General features: G+C 45.1%; 1 protein-coding gene and 2 pseudogenes across 1 annotated transcript in view; 1 reads left to right on the top strand and 2 right to left on the bottom strand.

Moving 5' to 3' along the window:
- The window catches only part of LRRC4C (leucine rich repeat containing 4C), a 1405504-nt gene that overhangs the window by 841959 nt on the left and 541804 nt on the right, over positions 1 to 21741 (bottom strand). The window lies entirely within an intron of this gene.
- LOC134971246 (5S ribosomal RNA) lies at positions 18291 to 18409 on the bottom strand (annotated as a pseudogene).
- On the top strand, positions 20014 to 20132 carry LOC134971245 (5S ribosomal RNA; annotated as a pseudogene).

Here is a 21741-nt window from a genome sequence, read left to right as displayed (position 1 = left end):
TAAATAATAAAGGCAAAAGGTTTGTAATGTTACGTCAGCCCCAAGCAGCAGACAGATGTTTCCTATGTGTGGGCTGCAAAGCTCTGATGAGACTACAAACCAGGGCTGCCCGGCCATGCCAAATCACCCTACCGTGCCCCTGCTGTGCTCCCAGATAATGCATGCTCAGAGGGAAGGTGCAGTCACCTCCGAAGTGATGATCCACAAACTCTGAGCCAGGTGCGTATTATAAGAAGAGGGGGCCTCCGATCAGGCCCCGTCCTCTCTAGCCAGCGGCACAGTTGAGTAGACTCGGGTGCTGGTCTCCAGGAACATGGCACGACGGGCATTTACCAGTGATATATCTACTGCAGATGCGCAAATTGCCAGGAAAATGGCCACTGTGCCGATGCAGGCCTCCGGAGAGGTGAGTGTTGAAGAATATGGGTGTGGTTGGGTGTGGCATGGGTCTTTCTGGACCCATGGGCCTGTGTGCGCCCGTTATTGATACACCACCTGCTCCAAGCACTCTCCCCACATTTTGTTATGGTGCCCAAACTTGCTGTATTCCATCTCTGTGTTCTACTGGGTAGCAAGTGCAACGTACCGTCATAAACATAATAACATTATCTTTTTTTAATTAGTTTGTTGTAGGGGCAAATGCAAGTTTATATGTGCTACTAGCTATATATACATATATATGTGTGTGTGTGTGTGTGTGTGTGTGTGTGTGTGTGTGTGTGTGTGTGTGTGTGTGTGTGTAAATAGATCGCTAAATTATCTAACAATAATAAACAGTGGAGTTTTAGTTCATGTATTAATCAATGCATTTCAGCCTGCAGCCCCCGGCAAGGGACCCCACTATACTGCAAGTCCTACTCTATTGCTCAAAATGATTATCATGAAAATAGCTATCACATTAGTGTTAAATCTAGTAAATCTAGGAATAGGTGAGTACTGTGGAATAGTGTTATTTGTTTATTAGATGAATTTTTAGTTAATCTTTTTGTGATCACATTTTCTCATGCACCCTGTTTTAACTTACTTTTAGCTTGTATCAGCTGTTCTTCTCGGTGCTTTACAACAGGTGTGTTGGTAACACCTTCATAAGCAAAGTTGCTGTGAGCTTTAGACCAGATAGCATACCTAAAGTTTAACACTAATGTGATAGCTATTTCCATGATAATCATTTTGAGCAATAGAGTAGGACCTGCAGTATAGTGGGGTCCCTTGCCGGGGGCTGCAGGCTTAAATGCATTGATCAATACACTAAAACTCCATTGTTTATTATTGTTAGATAACATAGCGAGTGCAGAGCCCCTGTGATTTCTATTTATACACTGTGGTCACAAACCGTGTTGCACCCCAAATCTAAGGAATAGGTGAGTGCCTTGATATATATATATATATATATATATATATATATATTACTGTACCCTTCCAGAGTCCTGCATCAGCACTGCAGCCATGGCAAAAAAATTACTGTGTCTGCGTCGCTGTAGAGGGGCGCAGAACCCCCTTCCACCCCTGTATGTGCAACTGGGTTGTTTACCGTCAAAATATATTGTTGACAAATGTATGAAGACATCTGTTTAAGGCAGAGATGTGCGGTTAGGATTTACTCAGATTTAAAACATCCTGTGTGCATATTGTATACGGTACGTACAGATTGGGGGGAGCTGGGCCTATATGCAGCTAATCCAAGCATCTAAATATTAACAGCGCTCGTGTCCCCATGCAATCACCCCCTTGTGCCCCTTTCCAAGCCTCCTACTGTATGTTGCCAGGTGTTTTGCAAAGTGCAGCTAACTGACTAGCGCCAATCGCTGTCCTCATGCAGTGTTCGGGAGCCGCCGTCTGCTCACCTGTCACGCAAGAATCAAACAAATCTCTCCAAATAAAATGCAGATTAGTGAAGCAATTAAACTGCAATCATCTCTTATTATACAACATGTGAGAATAGAAAATCGTCCACAGCCAATAGTGAGGAAAAAAACACCATCAAATCATTTTAAAGAACAAACATAGAAATCTTTCGTTCTAGAGGATGTAAATACCATGAAAAAAACAATCACTTGGTATTTAAATCTCATTGGCTGCTTGCCTGCGCACCTTTCTACAAAGTTCTGAGTCATGGTATGTGCAGTCTGCAAGGTTCTGCTATCCTTCTCCTGGCTGCACAGACACAAACCAGGGCAAGAATAAATCTTCCATAATACATAGTGGCCCTCATTCCGAGTTGTTCGCTCGGTATTTTTCATCGCATCGCAGTGAGAATTCTCTTAGTGCGCATGCGTAATGTTCGCACTGCGCATGCGTCAAGTAACTTTACTAAGAAGAAAGTAATTTTACTCACGGCTTTTTCGTCGCTCCGGAGAACGCATTGTGATTGACAGGAAATGGGTGTTACTGGGCGGATGTACGGCGTTTTAGGGGCGTGTGGCAGGAAACGCTACCGTTTCCGGAAAAAACGCAGGCGTGTCTGGAGAAACGGTGGGAGTGCTTGGGCGAACGCTGGGTGTGTTTATGACGTCAGCCGGGACCGAAAAGCACTGAATTGATCGCACAGGCAGAGTAAGTCTGGAGTTACTCAGAAACTGCTAACTCGGTTTTGATCGCAATATTGCGAATACATCGGTCGCACATTTAAGATGTTTAGATTCACTCCCAGTAGGCGGCGGCTTAGCGTGTGTAACTCTGCTATAATCGCCTTGCGAGCGAACAACTCGGAATGAGGGCCAGTGTTCTGTTCCTATCTCAGCGAGATCAGCCGGCTGTGCAGGGGACTCACAGAGAGTCTTATGGGAAGCATGATCTGATATAAAAATTAACTTGGCCCTAGTCTATATTTCTCCCTTGACAGATACTCTGGCGATGTCTCTACTTTAGAATTGCAACTTTCCATCGGATTGTCCTGTTGTCTCCTAAACCTTCTGGTTGGTGTATAGGAATGAATTACAAATGGGGAAATAAACCTTCACTTAGCATTCAAGAGGTGGGCTTTGTCTGTGAAGATTTACTTGACGTTATGATACATAAGCTGTGGATCCCAGCCGACGCAGACAGCAAACATCTAGCAATTCACTAAACTGACTGCGGAATTAACCTGTGCAATGCTCTGCAGAGAACCTGCCAGATCAGCGCTTTAATTACTTGCAGCAAAATAGTATTGCATCATTTTATTTAATGCTAAACAATGAGAAGCTACCGCGCAGCAAAGCGATACAAGAAGGAACAGAACATAAAATCGCGAGATTGATATATTGTAAAACCACAAGATTTTATCATCTATCAACCTCCCGTCAAGGATATTTAAGGCTGTTGTGCCTGAATCTGAGGTGGGAGTAAAGCAAAAAGAGCAAACGGCTGTGCATCTTGGCATAACCGTGCTGCACTACAGGTGGGATACATTTAAATTGTGCAGAGAGCCGAAGATTTAGCTGGGGTCTGTTCAAACTCAATCGAGATGGCAGCATTGATTGTCAGCCATCTGCAGCCTCTCTTCCTGGGCTGTGGTGGGTCCGGGGAGGTGGCTGCCACCCAATGCAAGGGGGAATTAGCAATTGCACTCATCATCCCACCTTCAGATCTGCCCCTAGCTGGGGGAACTCACGGCTCCATCTGCCCCACTTCCTGGTCACATCCAATCCCGTGCAGGCAATGGGTATATAAAACAGGAGGTCTCTACACATGATTTTACCCCCCTCCCCAGCTATGATTACCCCTCTGGCTCCTGACTATGGCTCTGCTCAAACATTTGGCCATCTGCTGGCAAATGTTTTGCTGTTGTTATTTTTTTTTATTTCTTTTTTATTGTTATTGTGTTTATAAGATTTGAAAAAAATACACAACACAAAAAAAGCATAATATGAAGTACAAAAAAACTGTAATGGGGGTGTCCAATTAGCCGCGATAGTGTGATCAGCAATCGTTGTTAATATTGTTGCTCCTATCTCTCGAAAAATCGGGTTATCGCAGCCTGTGTGCTCCCGTTTATCACACCTATCCTATTCCAAAATGGCGATACAGGAATTGCGCGATAATTCTATCCGGCAAAAGCGGAGATAAGTATAGGAGCAAATGGGGAAATCTGACTGCACCCCCAAAAATGACAAACTAACATAGGAAAACATTGTACAAGTCTATTAGTGGCCATAATAAAACTATTTGGTGTCATTAAATTGGGTCAAGTGGCTGTTATATGCATATATTTTTTTTTATGTGGAAAAATGAAAGAAAGCAATTAAATAAGTGCTCTCATTAAGTTTGTGATATATAAAAATGGGTAAAAGTATATACTTGGGTAATTTTAGGGGACTTTTAAAAAAAAAAAAGAGGAAACAGGCCAATTACTCCCACCTGCAAGTCTAAAAACACTTGTCCCACTCATAAAGCCCCCCAATATCCCTGTCCCATACCTTGTACCCCAATTTCCATCACTTTGCATTTTTTTTACCCCAAAAATGACATGTCTTTATTAGCTACTTAAAAATTATAAGTGCCTAAATAGTTATTCTGGGGGATTTCCTGAGCCAAATCCCGACATTCCCTGTTTTGCTCAAGTAGCACAAAATAGGGATTCTGCACTACTTATCCCCTGCTCAGAGGTGGTGAAGAGAAATTTCCCCCATGGAGACTTCTCGCTGATAACTTATCACCGCTAATAGGATACTGAATTATCGTATTTGTGACAGTTTATCGCAAAACCGTGACATTGTGGTTAATTGGATACCCCCCCACCTTCCTATGTATAAGACATGAGAAAGAAGTCACAGCAAAAATTTTAGCACATAAATAGCATAAAGAGCCACAGGTGACCTAGGAAACATGAACTGTGTGGGGTCCTGAGGACGGAGTTTGAGTACCATTGGCCTATATACAGTAATCAGAGGAGGTTAATGATAGACAATTGCAGCATCAAATTACAATACAAAATACAATATGATACCTGGTGATTAACAAACATCCGGCACACGCCCTAACCAGCAGGTGGCACACCAATAACATATAATGATGTAGTCCGCCCATTTCAGGTTAGATCATATTTGGGGAGGATTTAGCTGCCAATGATTAAAGCGAGTGAGGTGCCACTCAAGCGCCCAAATGAATCAATGACCAATAAATTATCCAATCGTTCAATCTCAGGCATCACTGCAATTGGAAAACTAAACCTACTATAAATTGTGCACTTTACAAACCACTTTAATCATCTGCAGACCAACAGCCGGACTTTGGACTTGGGCTTTGTTTACCTCCTTTACCACCAACAATTGGGATCATATACCTGAAAGAAAATTCTGCACCACATCTCTTGTAGCTCCAGCCTCCACGTGACAACTACATTCACCGAGCCTGATAGTTTTGGGACCTCACACATGCTAATTTAATGTTTGCTGGGAGGGGGTGGGCTGCTGTCATCTGCTACATCCTCCTGGGGAGGGAGTGCACAGACCAAGAGTCAGCAGCAAGCACAAACGCGTCGGGTTCCTATAATGCCCGTATTACACCAATGAGGTAAAGGGCTTTAGGGGACAGGTACAGTTATATTACATACCTACAGAGGAACAACATTTTCTCAACTGGTCCACTTTATATTCTTCTAATTATGTATTTTACGCGTTTCGCTGGAAGGTTTTAAGTGTTCCCAGAACTTCCCCAATATGCCACATAGTAGAATGAAGTGAATGTCACTGTCCCAGCTCAGTCCACAGCAAAAACATAAACACAGCGCAGAACGGTGCTCAGTGATTACAGCGCAGGGAAAGCGTATCTTGCTCTACTGCAAAAATGGCGTAGCGGGAAATTACGCCGCAGCTACGCACACCAGCGCACCCGCTCTCTAAATATCCTTCAACTGCTTTGGTGAAAACTTGCCCCATGCTTTATTGCGGTTACTAATTATGGATGGATGCAGAGCTGTATTACGGGCCACATGAGCCTGGGGCTTATATGTTTAAGGGGGGAGAATCTGTAACCGATGCTGTGTGGGTGTGGGCAGTGCCATGTGGATGTGGGCAGTGTTGTGTGGGTGTGGCCAGTGTCATGTGGGTGTGGTCAGTGTTGTAGGGGGGGTGACCTGTGCTGTGTGGGTGTGGTCAGTGTTGTGTAGGGGTGACCAGTGTTATGTGAACGTGGTCAGTGTTGTGGTGGGGTGTGGCCAGTGCCATGTGGGTGTGGTCAGTGTTGAGTGGGTGTGGCCAGTGCCAAATGGGTGTGGTCAGTGTTGTGTGGGTGTGGCCAGTGTCATGTGGGTGTAGTCAGTTTTGTGGGGTGGTGGCCAGTGTCATGTGGGTGGGTGTGCCCTTTACACTATCAGCCCCACTGCCTCCCTAAATACATAAAAATACAAAAAAAATCTGAATTTTGTGAGAAAACTAGAAATACAATTGTAATAATTACTGTGTGATTTATGGCTGACTGTGTGACCATCTAGACAGCTGGTGGTCACCGAGCTGCTATGATGATGGGCCTATATGTTTGTAGAGGCCTGGCCCTGGATATATGGCTATAAATGTAAATATTTCTGTCATACACATTGTCCTCTTGCTGTCTACATTTCTCAACAAATGTGTGCATATCTCAACATGAAAACAAGACGTCTTTACATACTGTTATACTGCCTGAGATTCTGCCTAATTAATGCAGAGTCCCGTTGCTCTGTCTCCCCTGCTTCTCACAGAACAACATTCCCCAGGATGGGATGGGTACGGAGCATTATCTGTACGTTCCGTGCCGCGTACATTCGCACAAAGCCGTGCAGGCTGATTTTTCTAAGCAAGTCCTTTGTCTCTCTATGACTGCATGTATTGGATTTGGAGGAGACAGCGCAGTATGCTTGTGAATTGCAAATATGAATGGAATAATTAATTGCATAATTTGACACAATCTAAATGCCAGTTGCGGCTTTTTTTTTTTTTTTTTTTTGGAGCAACCGCCGTTCCGCGCATCCAGAAAGAAATGTCAAGTGTCATATTTTGTTTAAAAGTCCAAAACAGCTTTTTTGTGGTATTAAAGTAAAAGCGTAAGGTTAATGATAAGCCGGGATAGCTTATTCAGCTCATTGATTATAAAAGTTTCCAGCCCTTCTTGTCAAACTGTCTCAGAGTATAAGAAGGAAATGTCTGCGCTGAGCCAATTAAGTGCAGACAAAAACTTATTTGTTTACAGAATCCTATCAGGAGTATTCAGTTTAATTAACAATTAATCACCTCCATATTTGTATGCTCCAGGCATGCACCATGTATTGTTCTTCTACCTTAAAGAGCACGCGTTGCCTTCATATAGCGCCGGGAAACAACCTACGTTCACGCTGGTATCTGTCTCATGTCCACTGACGCTCAGCATGCGGCGATGACCTTAAGGGGAAACAACTGATGAATGGTTCAAATAATACTCTTGTCTTATGAAAAGTAAGATGACGTATATGTATATAAGACTGTCTCAAGTGTTTACTACCAAAACAGGGTGTTCTCTAGTATACAGTCAAGATATCGGCTGTCAGGATCCTGGCAGTCAGGATACGAACACCGGAATCCCGAAACCCTCAGAACACGATACCAGAATCTCGAACAGGTCAACATCCCGGCGCCGGAATCACGACAGCCAGAAATCCGAAGGTAAGTATAGCCAGAAGGGTTAGGATTTGTCTGCGGGGGGGGGGGGGGGGGGGGGGGGGGGGGTTAGGTTAGGGCACCACTGAGGGGGCGGAAGTTGTTAGGATTAGGGACCACAGGGAGGTTAGGTGTAATCACTAAGGGAGGAGGTTAGGGTTAGCACTAAGGGGGGAGCATTGGCTATGCAACGTTGGCCATATTATCAGATGCGTCTTGCACCAAGGATAGTCTGTCCCAGCAATGTGTGGAACAGTGCAACAGTTTTAAATCAACAAAATCAATTGTGGGATTTTAGGAGAAATTGTTTTTGCTAACAGGCCTAGTTACTTAGGGTTCTATTTACTAAAGCCTTGGATGGAGATAAAGTGGACGAAGATAAAGTATCAGCCAACAAGCTGCTGATTGGCTGGTACTTTATCTCCATTCAATTTATCTCCACCCGTGGCTTAGTAAATAGACCCCTGAGTATCCATCCCACGTTCTTAGTGATGTGCAGTCCATTGAGTCCCTGTGTTGTTTTAAAATAAAATAAGTGTTCATGATGTCCACTGTCCGGGGGTGCGGGGGATAGCCCCAGGCTTCAGCACAGGCCTGGGGTATACTCCAGAGGGGTGAGCCCTTTATTGGGGGTGTCCGCACTTCCCGATGAATCTCTGGCCCGGGCTGAGTAGTTGAGGGAGTTAATGTTTTGGCCGGGGGGTGACCCCATCAGGTGTGTTCCCTGATTTTAGCATTACTCACCCTCTAGTGGAGCCCAGTGCTAGTTCTTGGCCAGCTCAAAGAACCCAGTGATGGTTATGCACGTACGCCGAGACGTGCCGGCATCCGCGATCACCCTGACGTACCGAGTTCGTCCGAGTTTGCTCGATGTTTATGAATACGATTCTTTGTAAATTTCCGTGTTCTAGTCTTTTCTATAGAAAGTACTTGAGAGTTTGCGCAACAGTGAATTGACCGCTATTTGTGAATTCGGCCATGTTTTGCAATTTGTAATTAAACTCCCATGTTTACAGTAGCTTTGGTAAATCTCTGAGTTTGAAAAAATGGCTGAACACAGCTGAGAATGCAAACTCAGACGCGATGTTTAGTAAATTTACCCCCAGGTGTTTCTATGTTTCATATACACCTTAAACATACTGTATAGCCAGGAGGTAATTTTATATAAGGTTTTTAATAATTGTGTGCATGAAACAAAGTTGCGTACACTGAACCATCAAAAACAAAGGTGTCACTACCTCAGTTGGGCTGAAAAAATTCTCTAATTCAGAATATTCTATATTTTGACATTTTGGAAATGGGAAAGTTAATCTGTAGTTATTTTGGTCCTACATATGCATTATGGCACTCTTTAGGGTAGCAATATTAATATTGTCCCTATATACAGGTAGAGTCTCCCATATCTGAAACGCTTGGGACCAGAAGTATTTTGGATTTGGGATTTTTCCATATTTTAGAATATTTATTTATCACAATGAGATATCTTGTGGATTTGCCCAAGTCTAAACACTACGGGGTAAATTTACTAAAGCTTTGAAATTGAAATATGAAAAGTGGTGATGTTGCCCATAGCAACCAATCACATTCTGTCTATCATTTTCAAGGATGCAATAGAGAACTGATAGACAGAATTTGATTGGTTGCTAGGGGCAACATCACCACTTTTAATTTTTAGAAGCTTTAGTAATTTTACCCCTGTGGGATCAATCAAATTAGATCTGAAGGGTGTGAGCTGCCACGGCCAAATTTCAGTCTGCCAAAAAGTGAATGAATTTGGGATGCAATAAAGTGCGGCTGTTGCCACGGTAACTCATGGCTGCAAGAAACGAAAACTGTATTGACCCCTAAGTATGTTTATGTTTCATATATACCTTTTGGACATAGCCTGAATGCAGTTTTATACAATATTTAATAATTTTGTATATGAAGCAAAGTTTGTGTATTTTGATCTATTGAAAGATAAGGTTTCACTATCTCAGTCTTACGCAAAAAAAAATTAAATTTCTAAATTTCAGATACAGTATGAGAGACTCAACCTGTTAGGGTTGGGCGGCAGGGAGGAAGTGTTAAGGTTGAGCTGCAGGGAGGGCTAGGGTTGGACTGCAGGAAGGAAGTGTTAGGGTTGGGCGGCAGGGAGGAAGTGTTAGGGTTGGCCTGTAGGGAGGAAGTGTTAAGGTTGAGCTGCAGGGAGGGCTAGGGTTGGGCTGCAGGAAGGAAGTGTTAGGGTTGGGCGGCAGGGAGGAAGTGTTAGGGTTGGCCTGTAGGGAGGAAGTGTTAGGGTTGGGCGGCCGGGAGATAGTGTTAGGGTTGGGATACAGGTAGGGAGGGGTAGGGTTGGGCTGCAGGGAGGGAGGGTTAGGGTTGAGCTGCAGGGAGCGGGGGTCAGGGTTTGGCTGCAGGGAGGAAGTGTTAGGGTTGGGCTGCAGGGAGGGAGGGCTATGGTTGGACTGCAGGGAGGGAGGGTTAGGGTTGGGCTGCAGGGAGGAAGTGTAAGGGTTGGCTGCAGGGAGGAAGTGTTAGGGTTGGGATGCAGAGAGGGAGGATTAGGGTTGGGCTTCAGGGAGGGAGGGTCAGGGTTGGGCTGCAGGGAGGAAGTGTTATTGTTGGGCTGCAGGGAGGGAGGGTTAGGGTTGGGCTGCAGGGAGGAAGTGTTAGGGTTGGGCTGGAGGGAGGGAGGGTTAGGGTTGGGCTGGAGGGAGGGCTAGGGTTGGGCTGCAGGGAGGGAGGGTTAGGGTTGGGCTGCAGGGAGGAAGTGTTAGGGTTGGGCTGCAGGGAGGGAGGGAGGGTTAGGGTTGGGTGGCAGGGAGGGAGGGTTAGGGTTTGGCTGCAGGGAGGGAGGGTCAGGGTTGGGCTGCAGAGAGGGAGGGTAAGGGTTGGGCTGTAGGGATGGCTAGGGTTGAGCTGTAGGGAAGAAGTGTTAGGGTTGGGCTGCAGGGAGGGAGGGTTAGGGTTGGGCTGCAGGGAGGAAGTGTTAGGGTTGGGCTGCAGGGAGGAAGTGTTAGGGTTGGCTGCAGGGTGGAAGTGTTAGGGTTGGGCTGCAGGGAGGGAGGGTTAGGTTTGGGCTGCAGGGAGAGAGGGTTAGGGTTGGGCTGCAGGGAGGAAGTGTTAGGGTTGGGCTGCAGGGAGGGAGGGCTAGGGTTGGGCTGCAGGGAGGAAGTGTTAGGGTTGGGCTGCAGTGAGGGAGGGTCAGGGTTGGGCTGCAGAGAGGGAGGGTAAGGGTTGGGCTGGAGGGAGGGAGGGAGGGTTAGGGTTGGGCTGGAGGGAGGGTAAGGGTTGGGCTGGAGGGAGGGTTAGGGTTGGGCTGGAAGGAGGGCTAGGGTTGGGCTGCAGAGAGGGAGGGTAAGGGTTGGGCTGCAGGGAGGAAGTGTTAGGGTTGGGCTGCAGGGAGGGAGCATTAGGGTTGGGCTGCAGGGAGGGAGGGTTAGGGTTGGGCTGCAGGGAGGGAGGGTTAGGGTTGGGCTGCAGGGAGGAAGTGTTAGGGTTGGCTGCAGGGAGGAAGTGTTAGGGTTGGGCTGCAGGGAGGGAGGGTTAGGGTTGGGCTGCAGGGAAGAAGTGTTAGGGTTGGGCTGCAGGGAGGAAGTGTTAGGGTTGGGCTGCAGGGAGGAAGTGTTAGGGTTTGGCTGCAGGGAGGGAGGGTTAGGGTTGGCTGCAGGGAGGAAGTGTTTGGGTTGGGCTGTAGGGAGGGAGGGTTAGGGTTGGGCTGCAGGGAGGAAGTGTTAGGGTTGGGCTGCAGGGAGGGAGGGTTAGGGTTGGGCTGCAGGGAGGGAGGATTAGGGTTGGCTGCAGGGAGGAAGTGTTAGGGTTGGGCTGCAGGGAGGAAGTGTTAGGGTTGGCTGCAGGAAGGAAGTGTTAGGGTTGGGCTGCAGGGAGGAAGTGTTAGGGTTGGCTGCAGGGAGGAAGTGTTAGGGTTGGGCTGCAGGGAGGGAGGGTTAGGGTTGGGCTGCAGGGAGGAAGTGTTAGGGTTGGCTGCAGGGAGGGAGGGTTAGGGTTGGGCTGCAGGGAGGAAGTGTTAGGGTTGGGCTGCAGGGAGGGAGGGTTAGGAACCACAGGGTAGGATTAGGCTGAGAGGGAGGGAGGGTTAGGTTTAGGCTGCGGTGAGGGTGGGCTCGTGTAGGCACCCCTAGGGAGGGTAAGGGTTAGGCTGCAGAGGGCAGGATAGTTAGAGTCAGGCTGTGGGTAAGAAGAGTTAGAGAGGTTAGGGATTAGGGGTAGTATACATACCTAGTAGGTGCCAGGATCCTGAGCGTCGGAAAGCCGCTGTCGGTATTCTGACTACCGGAATGTCAAGCATTGGGATCCTGATACCATCCTAACTGGCACACGCAGACAGTACGAGTTATTGAATGTGAATGATGTAAACAGAAACATGACTGAAGAACAATCACAGAAGATTCATTTCCTCAAAGTCATAATAAACTGATGAAACCATTGATCTGAACAATAGATTTCACAAAGGAAAGAGCCAAAGGTCACTGTAATATAATTAGCTACAGTGGAGTTTACTTTGTAAGAAAGCAACTGAAGTTCATAACTCTACATTACCTCTTGTGCTAACAATGAACGTGCGGCAGGTGGAGGTGAGGAATGTGTAGCACATACATACCAGGGACGTGCAGTGAGGTAAATGGCTCAGGAGGCGCTGGCTACTACCAGAGCCAGATTTACATACAATATATGAGCCAAAGGGTACATGTGGGCATTATATACAGGTGCAGCAGTATATACATGTGGGCATTATACACAGGTGCAGCGGTATATACATGTGGACATTATACACAGGTGTACCGGTATATACATGTGGACATTATACACAGGTGCAGCAGTATATACATGTGGGCATTATACACAGGTGCAGCGTTATATACATGTGGGGGTTATACACAGGTGCAGCAGTATATACATGTGGGCATTATACACAGGTGCAGCGGTATATACATGTGGACATTATACACAGGTGCAGCAGTATATACATGTGGGCATTATACACAGGTGCAGCGGCATATACATGTGGACATTATATACAGGTGCAGCAGTATATACATGTGAGCATTATACACAGGTGCTGCGGTATATACATGTGGGTATTATACACAGGTGCAGCAATATAAACTCCTGCAAATTTGGTGAGTTTTGATAAGAGATGTGTAGAAAAGATAGGCAGGTGAGGCGTGGGGAGGGGGGAGGGGGGGAGAGGCACTTGCTCACCTGCAATGGACTTTTTACTCTGGAGGTTTGACTATAAGAATTATTTGAATAATACAAAGAAGATATTTCTAGCATATTCTTTGAATTTTTCATATACTTTATACAGTCGGACCTCTGGTTGGAACGTTAGTATGACAGAAAAGGCTCTGCTTCACCCCACCGTCACTGATACTGTACAAACTGTATAACAAGAGGATTTATCTGAAAGAATAATGGTGGTGCTTCTCATATTTAAATGGGAAAGGATAAATAAATATTATCACAAGGGAGCGCTATATATTTTTCAATGGTTCAAATAACAATTTAATATGAAAAATATTTTAAAAGAATATCTAAAATAGATCAATATAATAAAAAATACAAATTACACCAATAATAATCACTTGCACATAAAAGGATCTCTGTTACACTTACCACAGTTCTTTAGTATAGAGTCCACAGACAATGGGATATATTTACTAAGCTCCCGATTTTGACCGAGATGGTGTTTTTTCTTCAAAGTGTCATCTCGGGAATTTACTAAACGCAAATCTCGGCAGTGATGAGAGCATTCGTATTTTTTTTGAAGTCCAAGAAAAAAATTTGAATGAATACACCATCGGTCAAATACGCCTGTTTTTTCATACAACTCGGTAATTTACTAAAAATTGTATTTCACAAACACTGCCGGCAATAGCCAAACACTGCCGTGAAAAAATACAAATCGTAAAAAAAAAAGCAGTTTTAAAACAGACCTGCTTTTTTTTACCGTGTTCTGATAGTCATGCACGGATCCATGATATCCGTGCATGGTTATCAGTGGGAATGGGTGGGAAATGATGTAAAATTGAAAAAAAAAAATGCGTGGGCCCCCCCCCACTCCTAAGCAAATCCAGCCTCGGGCTCTTTGAGCCGGTCCTGGTTAAAAGAATATGAGGAAAAAAATGACTGGGGTTCCCACATATTTAATCAACCAGCATCGGGCTCTGCACCTGGTCCTGGTGCAAAAAATACGGGGGACAAAAAGCGTAGGGGTCCCCCGTATTTTTTACACCAGCATTGGGCTCCACTAGTCAAAGAGATAATGCCACAGGCGGGGGACACTTTTATATAGGTCCCTGCGACCCTGGCATTAAATCACTAACTAGTCACCCCTGGCCGGGGTACCCTGGAGGAGTGGGAACCCCTTAAAGCAAGGTGTCCCCCCCCTCCAGCCACCCATGGGCCAGGGGTGAAGCCCGAGGCTGTCCCCCCCATCCATGGGCTGCGGATGGGGGGCTGATAGCCAAGTGTAAAATAAAAGAATATTGTTTTTTGCACAAGAACTACAAGTCCCTGCAAGCCTCCCCCGCAAGCTGGTACTTGGAGAACCACAAGTACCAGCATGCGGGGGTTAAACGGGCCCGCTGGTACCTATAGTTCTTCTGCAAAAAAAATACCCAAATAAAAACAGGACACACACACCTTGAAAGTACAACTTTATTACATACATTCCGACACACACATACTTACCTATGTTCAGATGCCGACTCGGACCATGTCTCTACGTCGATTCCAGGGTACCTGAAAATAAAATTATACTCACCTAAATCCAGTGTGTTGTGTCCTTTATTTATAATCCACTTACTTGGCAAAAAAACAAACCGCATACCCGATCCACGCACTGAAAGGGGTCCCATGTTTACACATGGGACCCCTTTCCCCGTCTGATGGGACCCCCCCTGACTCCTGTCAAAGAGGGTCCCTTCAGCCAATCAGGGAGCGCCACGTCGTGGCACCCTCCTGATTGGCTGTGACCTCCTGTAGTGTCAGTGACTCCTGACTCCTGTCAAAGAGGGTCCCTTCAGCCAATCAGGGAGCGCCACGTCGTGGCACCCTCCTGATTGGCTGTGACCTCCTGTAGTGTCAGTGAGGCTGTGCAGTGAAGATACAATTAGCGCATAGGCGCTCCATTGTATCCAATGATGGGAACTTTGCGGTCAGCAGTTGACCGCGAGTAACCTCAACCGCTGACCGCAAAGTTCTCATCATTGGATATAATGGAGCGCCTATGCGCTACATTGTATCTTCACTGCACAACCTCACAGATACTACAGGAGGTCACAGCCAATCAGGAGGGTGCCACGACGTGGTGCTCCCTGATTGGCTGAAGGGACCCTCTTTGACAGGAGTCAGGGGGGGGGGGGTCCCGGCAGACGGGGAAAGGGGTCCCATGTGTAAACATGGGACCCCTTTCAGTGCGTGGATCGGGTATGCGGTTTGTTTTTTTTGCCAAGTACGTGGATTATAAAAAAAGAACAGGACACACTGGATTTAGGTGAGTATAATATTATTTTCAGGTACCCTGGAATCGACGTAGAGACGTGGTCCGAGTCAGCATCTGAAAATAGGTAAGTATGTGTGTGTCGGAATGTATGTAATAAAGTTGTACTTTCAAGGTGTGTGTGTCATGTTTTTATTTGGGTATTTTTTTTGCAGAAGAACTATAGGTACCAGCGGGCCCGTTTAACCCCCGCATGCTGGTACTTGTGGTTCTCCAAGTACCAGCTTGCGGGTAGACTTGCAGCAACTTGTAGTTCTTGTGCAAAAAACAATATTCTTTTATTTTACACTTGGCTATCAGCCCCCCATCCGCCGCCCATGGATGGGGGGGACAGCCTCGGGCTTCACCCCTGGCCCTTGGGTGGCTGGAGGGGGGGGACCCCTTGCTTTAAGGGGTTCCCACTCCTCCAGGGTACCCAAGCCAGTGGTGACTAGTTAGTGATTTAATGCCACGGCCGCAGGGACCTATATAAGAGTGTCCCCCGGCTGTGGCATTATCTCTCTGACTAGTGGAGCCCGGTGCTGGTGTAAAAAATACGGGGGACCCCTACGCTTTTTGTCCCCCGTATTTTTTGCACCAAGACAAGGCGTCATTTTTTCCCTCATATTTTTTCAACCAGGAGCGGCTCAAAGAGCCCGAGGCTGGTTTTGCTTAGAAGGGGGGACCCCACGCATTTTTTTTTTCGATTTTTAAACTATTTTTAATTTTTTTTAAAGATGCACAATGAAACCCTGCACGGATCTCACAGATCCGGCCGAGTTTCATTGTTTTAATGTCGGCAGTGTTTTACTATTCACTCCCGTAAAACACTGCCAAAAAATTAGAGATGAGCGGGTTCGGTTCCTCTGAATCCGAACCCGCCCGAACTTCAGGTTTTTTACACGGGTCCGAGCAGGCTCGGATCTTCCCGCCTTGCTCGGCTAACCCGAGCGCGCCCGAACGTCATCATCACGCTGTCGGATTCTCGCGAGGCTCGGATTCTATCGCGAGACTCGGATTCTATATAAGGAGCCGCGCGTCGCCGCCATTTTCACACGTGCATTGAGAGTCATAGGGAGAGGACGTGGCTGGCGTCCTCTCCGTTTAGAGAAGAGAGAGACACAGTATTTTTGGGAGCATTATTAGGAGGAGTACTACTATACTGTATACTACTATACTACTTGCTGAAGTGATATTTATACTAGATTAGATAATAGATAGTGTGACTGTAAGTGTATTATCTGACTTGTGGGGGAGACACTGACAGTGGGGAGCAGTTAGAGTCTGAGAGCAGGACTCAGGAGTACATATAACGTACAGTCACAGTGCACACTTTTGCTGCCAGAGTCAGTGCCACACTGCCATTGTTGTGACCACACTGACCACCAGTATAATAATATATTTTGTGATTGTCTGCTTAGGCCTCGGAGTACTAGTTGCAAGTTGCAACGTGACCTGAAGTGACCACCAGTTTAATAATCAATCACCACCAGTTTAATATATATATATATATATATATATATATATAATTGTATATAATATATATATATATATATATATATATATGTGTACAAAGGAAGCTAGTAGCGCCACAGAAGTAGTATCAAAGTTTGTAAACAACAGTATTAGGAAGGAGAGTATTCTGAGTTAATTGTCAAGAGATATATATATATGTTACCTGGAGGACACTCCCTATAGGCTATTAGGGCGTCAGCTTATGGACCTCAAAAAATATATAGGCACTGGTAAATATGCCTAGAGGGTTAGAAATGGGTACGGAAGGATGAGGTACTTACAAGCGACCAAAGGTGTCGAAATAATAATGTAAAAGCCAGGTGTTCAATAAATAAATAAAAATTAAATTTATTCTCAGAATACAATGCACTAAAAAAAGGGGGGGGGGGTGTTATATATAGGGTATATAGTTATTTTAAAACTTGTAAACAATTTTAAAAAATGCAACCTAATCAATAAAATCTGGTATAAAAGCAGCAGAGTTGAGGCTAAAAAGTTGTAACACATATACCAAAAATCAATGAAAGGTCCATAGAAACAAGAGCAATAAGTATAAAAACAAGTACAAAAAATGCAGGATGAGCATAAAAAAGGAATAAAAAATAGGTAAAAATGAGAGAGAGGTAGCTTAACTTCAATAGTGGAGGTATGTTCAGAGTGGTACCCAACGCGTTTCGTCCCTCATGGACTTCATCAAGGGGTAATGAGAGGCTAGAGACAGAGCATATTTATACCTCCTGGCTGTGGGAGGTGTTAGCAACATCACTTCCTGTTTGTTAATTGGTGAGTTGCTGTGGAGGTATTAAAGTACATGAATAAACACCTAGACATGTAGTGAATGGAGTAAGGGGGCCAAATAGTATATTCAATTGTGAAAACGATATTGCATGTAGTCATAATAACGTTTATAACATAAAAGACAACAAAGTCCGTCAACTTCCGGTCCGGGCTGGGTGGAACGTCATCTCCGCCCCACTTCCGCCCCTCTTCCGGTTTGGATTGTGTCCGTTGTGCGCATGCGTCGGCTCGGCACCGTGCGATGCGGATAGCTGATGTGCTTTCACTTCTGTAGACGGCGGCCATCTTTTTGGTTATCCAAGCTTGGTTGTAGTCGGCGGCCATCTTTTTGGTTATCCAAGCTTGGTTGTAGTGCTGCTGCGGGGACCATCTTCAGTGTATTGTCCCTTTGATGGGCGGCGGCCATTTTTTGGGTTGTCAGAGGACGGAATGAAGAGCTGATGTCAGCGATATTAATCTGCTGCAGTTTGCATATGTCAATGTTCGTCAATTATGTTTGGCTGTGGGTACATCTTTGAGGTGGTTTTGCATAGGTGATGCATCTCCCCGGGGGGTACATAAAAACGAAAACGATAAAAGGCATGTAAATAAATAAATAAATAAATAAGGCGTCTGAATAGCTGAAAATGGCATTTAAGAAGGATCATACTCAGAATAGATGGGCTATGAATTAACTAGAAAAGATATATATACATAAAATGTGTAATGTAGTTTAAATAAGAGCGATGGAGGAGCGAGTAGAAATTACGCAGAAGGCGAGTAGAAATTACGCAGGAGGCTGAAGTAATGTAGATAACAACTAGGTCGACATCATGGAGGAAGTGCCCATGGTGATGTGAGCAGAGCATTATCCATGATTTTAAGAGATATCCCAAAAGGCGAAAACTACCTCAGCGCCTCCGGATTTACAACACCCGGTCTCCCAAGGGGGTCTCCCATCCTTGTACTGACCGGGCCCAACCTTGCTTAGCTTCCAAGATCGGACGGTGTTGGGCGTCCCCAAGGAGGTATGGTTGTAATGTATAGGGCTGAGTAGGAGACGGGGTCTCATATAAGCAATGGATACCATGATGAACTCACTACTGCCAAGGAGAGTGGGCGGAAAGGAAGTTTATACATTAATAGTGCAAGAGAGTAAGGTAAACGTATTGGTGCCAAGTTGGCTAATTGGCACTAATGCATCGTGCTTGCGATGCTACCTGGTGATAACCAGGTACAGCTAAATAAGCTTTGTAAAAAAAGCCCAGGAAATAGTGAGCAAGTGCAATACATGTCGCAAAGGAGGGGGTTTCTTTAGGGGGAGACAGGAGTGGGAAGCGTAGAAAGCGGAAGGTTTGTATCACAGGAACGGGGCTATTTCGTACCCTTCGTTGAAGCCGTCCGGCTGGAGCGTGTTCAGTTCGTATATCCAGAACATCTCTCTTCTTGAAAGGAGGTTCGAAAGGTCTCCGCCTCTATCTCCCAGTGCGACCAGTTCAATTCCTTTGTACGTTAATGCCTCAGGATCCGAGTTGTGGCAAAGATTGAAATGTTTGGATACTGCATGGGTGAGGACTTTGTTCTTGATATATATTGATAAGTGAGGAGGGAGTATTGGAAAACTGTACCTAGCAAATTCAGAGGTCCCAGACCGACTACCAAAGAGAGCCAGGAATCACATAACTTCAAAACAACTAATCGCTTTGCAGCACTACAGAGACTTGACTCCACTACACAGGAGTCTTTTTTATCACCAGGTACAAACCACCACCACCCCCGAGATACAACAAAGACACCTGCAAGAATGAAAAACATCTCACCTCGCAAAAGAAGATTCGAAGACGAAGAGGATGTCGCGGGGGTAGAAGGGAGAAGACTATACAAGAGACGAAATCTCGTGTAGAACCCCCTGTACCCAAAGGTATCTTCAATCTTTCAAACCACACCTTGACGAACTATGAAACTACACTCCTTAACAAAGGTCTTTCCTTTGCACCCACAAAGGGCATGAATAAGTTCGATGTTTTCATCGACTTGAATAAATTCATAAGAAAAATCACTCTAAAACGTCACTTTATAAAGAAAGAGGATGCAGTGATACAGAATTATGAACAATCCAAATCAGGTTTGAAGCCCACATCTAAATTTTACCCTTTGGAATCAAAGGGTCATAATGTGGGTCTCTTCTATGAGCTAGTCAAGAAGGATCTACTTGATGCTGACATCTCATCTATTAAGGAAAAAAATCTCTCAAACAGAGAGACGGAAGCTATTAAACACCTACAAGAGAATAAAAATATTGGGTACGAAATAGCCCCGTTCCTGTGATACAAACCTTCCGCTTTCTACGCTTCCCACTCCTGTCTCCCCCTAAAGAAACCCCCTCCTTTGCGACATGTATTGCACTTGCTCACTATTTCCTGGGCTTTTTTTACAAAGCTTATTTAGCTGTACCTGGTTATCACCAGGTAGCATCGCAAGCACGATGCATTAGTGCCAATTAGCCAACTTGGCACCAATACGTTTACCTTACTCTCTTGCACTATTAATGTATAAACTTCCTTTCCGCCCACTCTCCTTGGCAGTAGTGAGTTCATCATGGTATCCATTGCTTATATGAGACCCCGTCTCCTACTCAGCCCTATACATTACAACCATACCTCCTTGGGGACGCCCAACACCGTCCGATCTTGGAAGCTAAGCAAGGTTGGGCCCGGTCAGTACAAGGATGGGAGACCCCCTTGGGAGACCGGGTGTTGTAAATCCGGAGGCGCTGAGGTAGTTTTCGCCTTTTGGGATATCTCTTAAAATCATGGATAATGCTCTGCTCACATCACCATGGGCACTTCCTCCATGATGTCGACCTAGTTGTTATCTACATTACTTCAGCCTCCTGCGTAATTTCTACTCGCCTTCTGCGTAATTTCTACTCGCTCCTCCATCGCTCTTATTTAAACTACATTACACATTTTATGTATATATATCTTTTCTAGTTAATTCATAGCCCATCTATTCTGAGTATGATCCTTCTTAAATGCCATTTTCAGCTATTCAGACGCCTTATTTATTTATTTATTTATTTACATGCCTTTTATCGTTTTCGTTTTTATGTACCCCCCGGGGAGATGCATCACCTATGCAAAACCACCTCAAAGATGTACCCACAGCCAAACATAATTGACGAACATTGACATATGCAAACTGCAGCAGATTAATATCGCTGACATCAGCTCTTCATTCCGTCCTCTGACAACCCAAAAAATGGCCGCCGCCCATCAAAGGGACAATACACTGAAGATGGTCCCCGCAGCAGCACTACAACCAAGCTTGGATAACCAAAAAGATGGCCGCCGACTACAACCAAGCTTGGATAACCAAAAAGATGGCCGCCGTCTACAGAAGTGAAAGCACATCAGCTATCCGCATCGCACGGTGCCGAGCCGACGCATGCGCACAACGGACACAATCCAAACCGGAAGAGGGGCGGAAGTGGGGCGGAGATGACGTTCCACCCAGCCCGGACCGGAAGTTGACGGACTTTGTTGTCTTTTATGTTATAAACGTTATTATGACTACATGCAATATCGTTTTCACAATTGAATATACTATTTGGCCCCCTTACTCCATTCACTACATGTCTAGGTGTTTATTCATGTACTTTAATACCTCCACAGCAACTCACCAATTAACAAACAGGAAGTGATGTTGCTAACACCTCCCACAGCCAGGAGGTATAAATATGCTCTGTCTCTAGCCTCTCATTACCCCTTGATGAAGTCCATGAGGGACGAAACGCGTTGGGTACCACTCTGAACATACCTCCACTATTGAAGTTAAGCTACCTCTCTCTCATTTTTACCTATTTTTTATTCCTTTTTTATGCTCATCCTGCATTTTTTGTACTTGTTTTTATACTTATTGCTCTTGTTTCTATGGACCTTTCATTGATTTTTGGTATATGTGTTACAACTTTTTAGCCTCAACTCTGCTGCTTTTATACCAGATTTTATTGATTAGGTTGCATTTTTTAAAATTGTTTACAAGTTTTAAAATAACTATATACCCTATATATAACACCCCCCCCCCCTTTTTTTAGTGCATTGTATTCTGAGAATAAATTTAATTTTTATTTATTTATTGAACACCTGGCTTTTACATTATTATTTCGACACCTTTGGTCGCTTGTAAGTACCTCATCCTTCCGTACCCATATATATATATATATATAATATTGTATACCACCTACCCGTGGTTTTTTTTTTTTCATTCTTCTTTATACATACTACTATAGTAGCTTACTGTAGCAGTCTGCGGTGCTGTGCTGACCTGACAGTGTCCAGTAGGTCCGTCATCAGTCATTACATAATAAATATA

The sequence above is a fragment of the Pseudophryne corroboree genome, chromosome 11 (genome assembly GCF_028390025.1).
Source record: "Pseudophryne corroboree isolate aPseCor3 chromosome 11, aPseCor3.hap2, whole genome shotgun sequence".
NCBI lineage: Eukaryota > Metazoa > Chordata > Amphibia > Anura > Myobatrachidae > Pseudophryne > Pseudophryne corroboree.
Note: the sequence above shows the minus strand (reverse complement) of the source record. Positions and strands in the feature narration are given on the sequence as shown.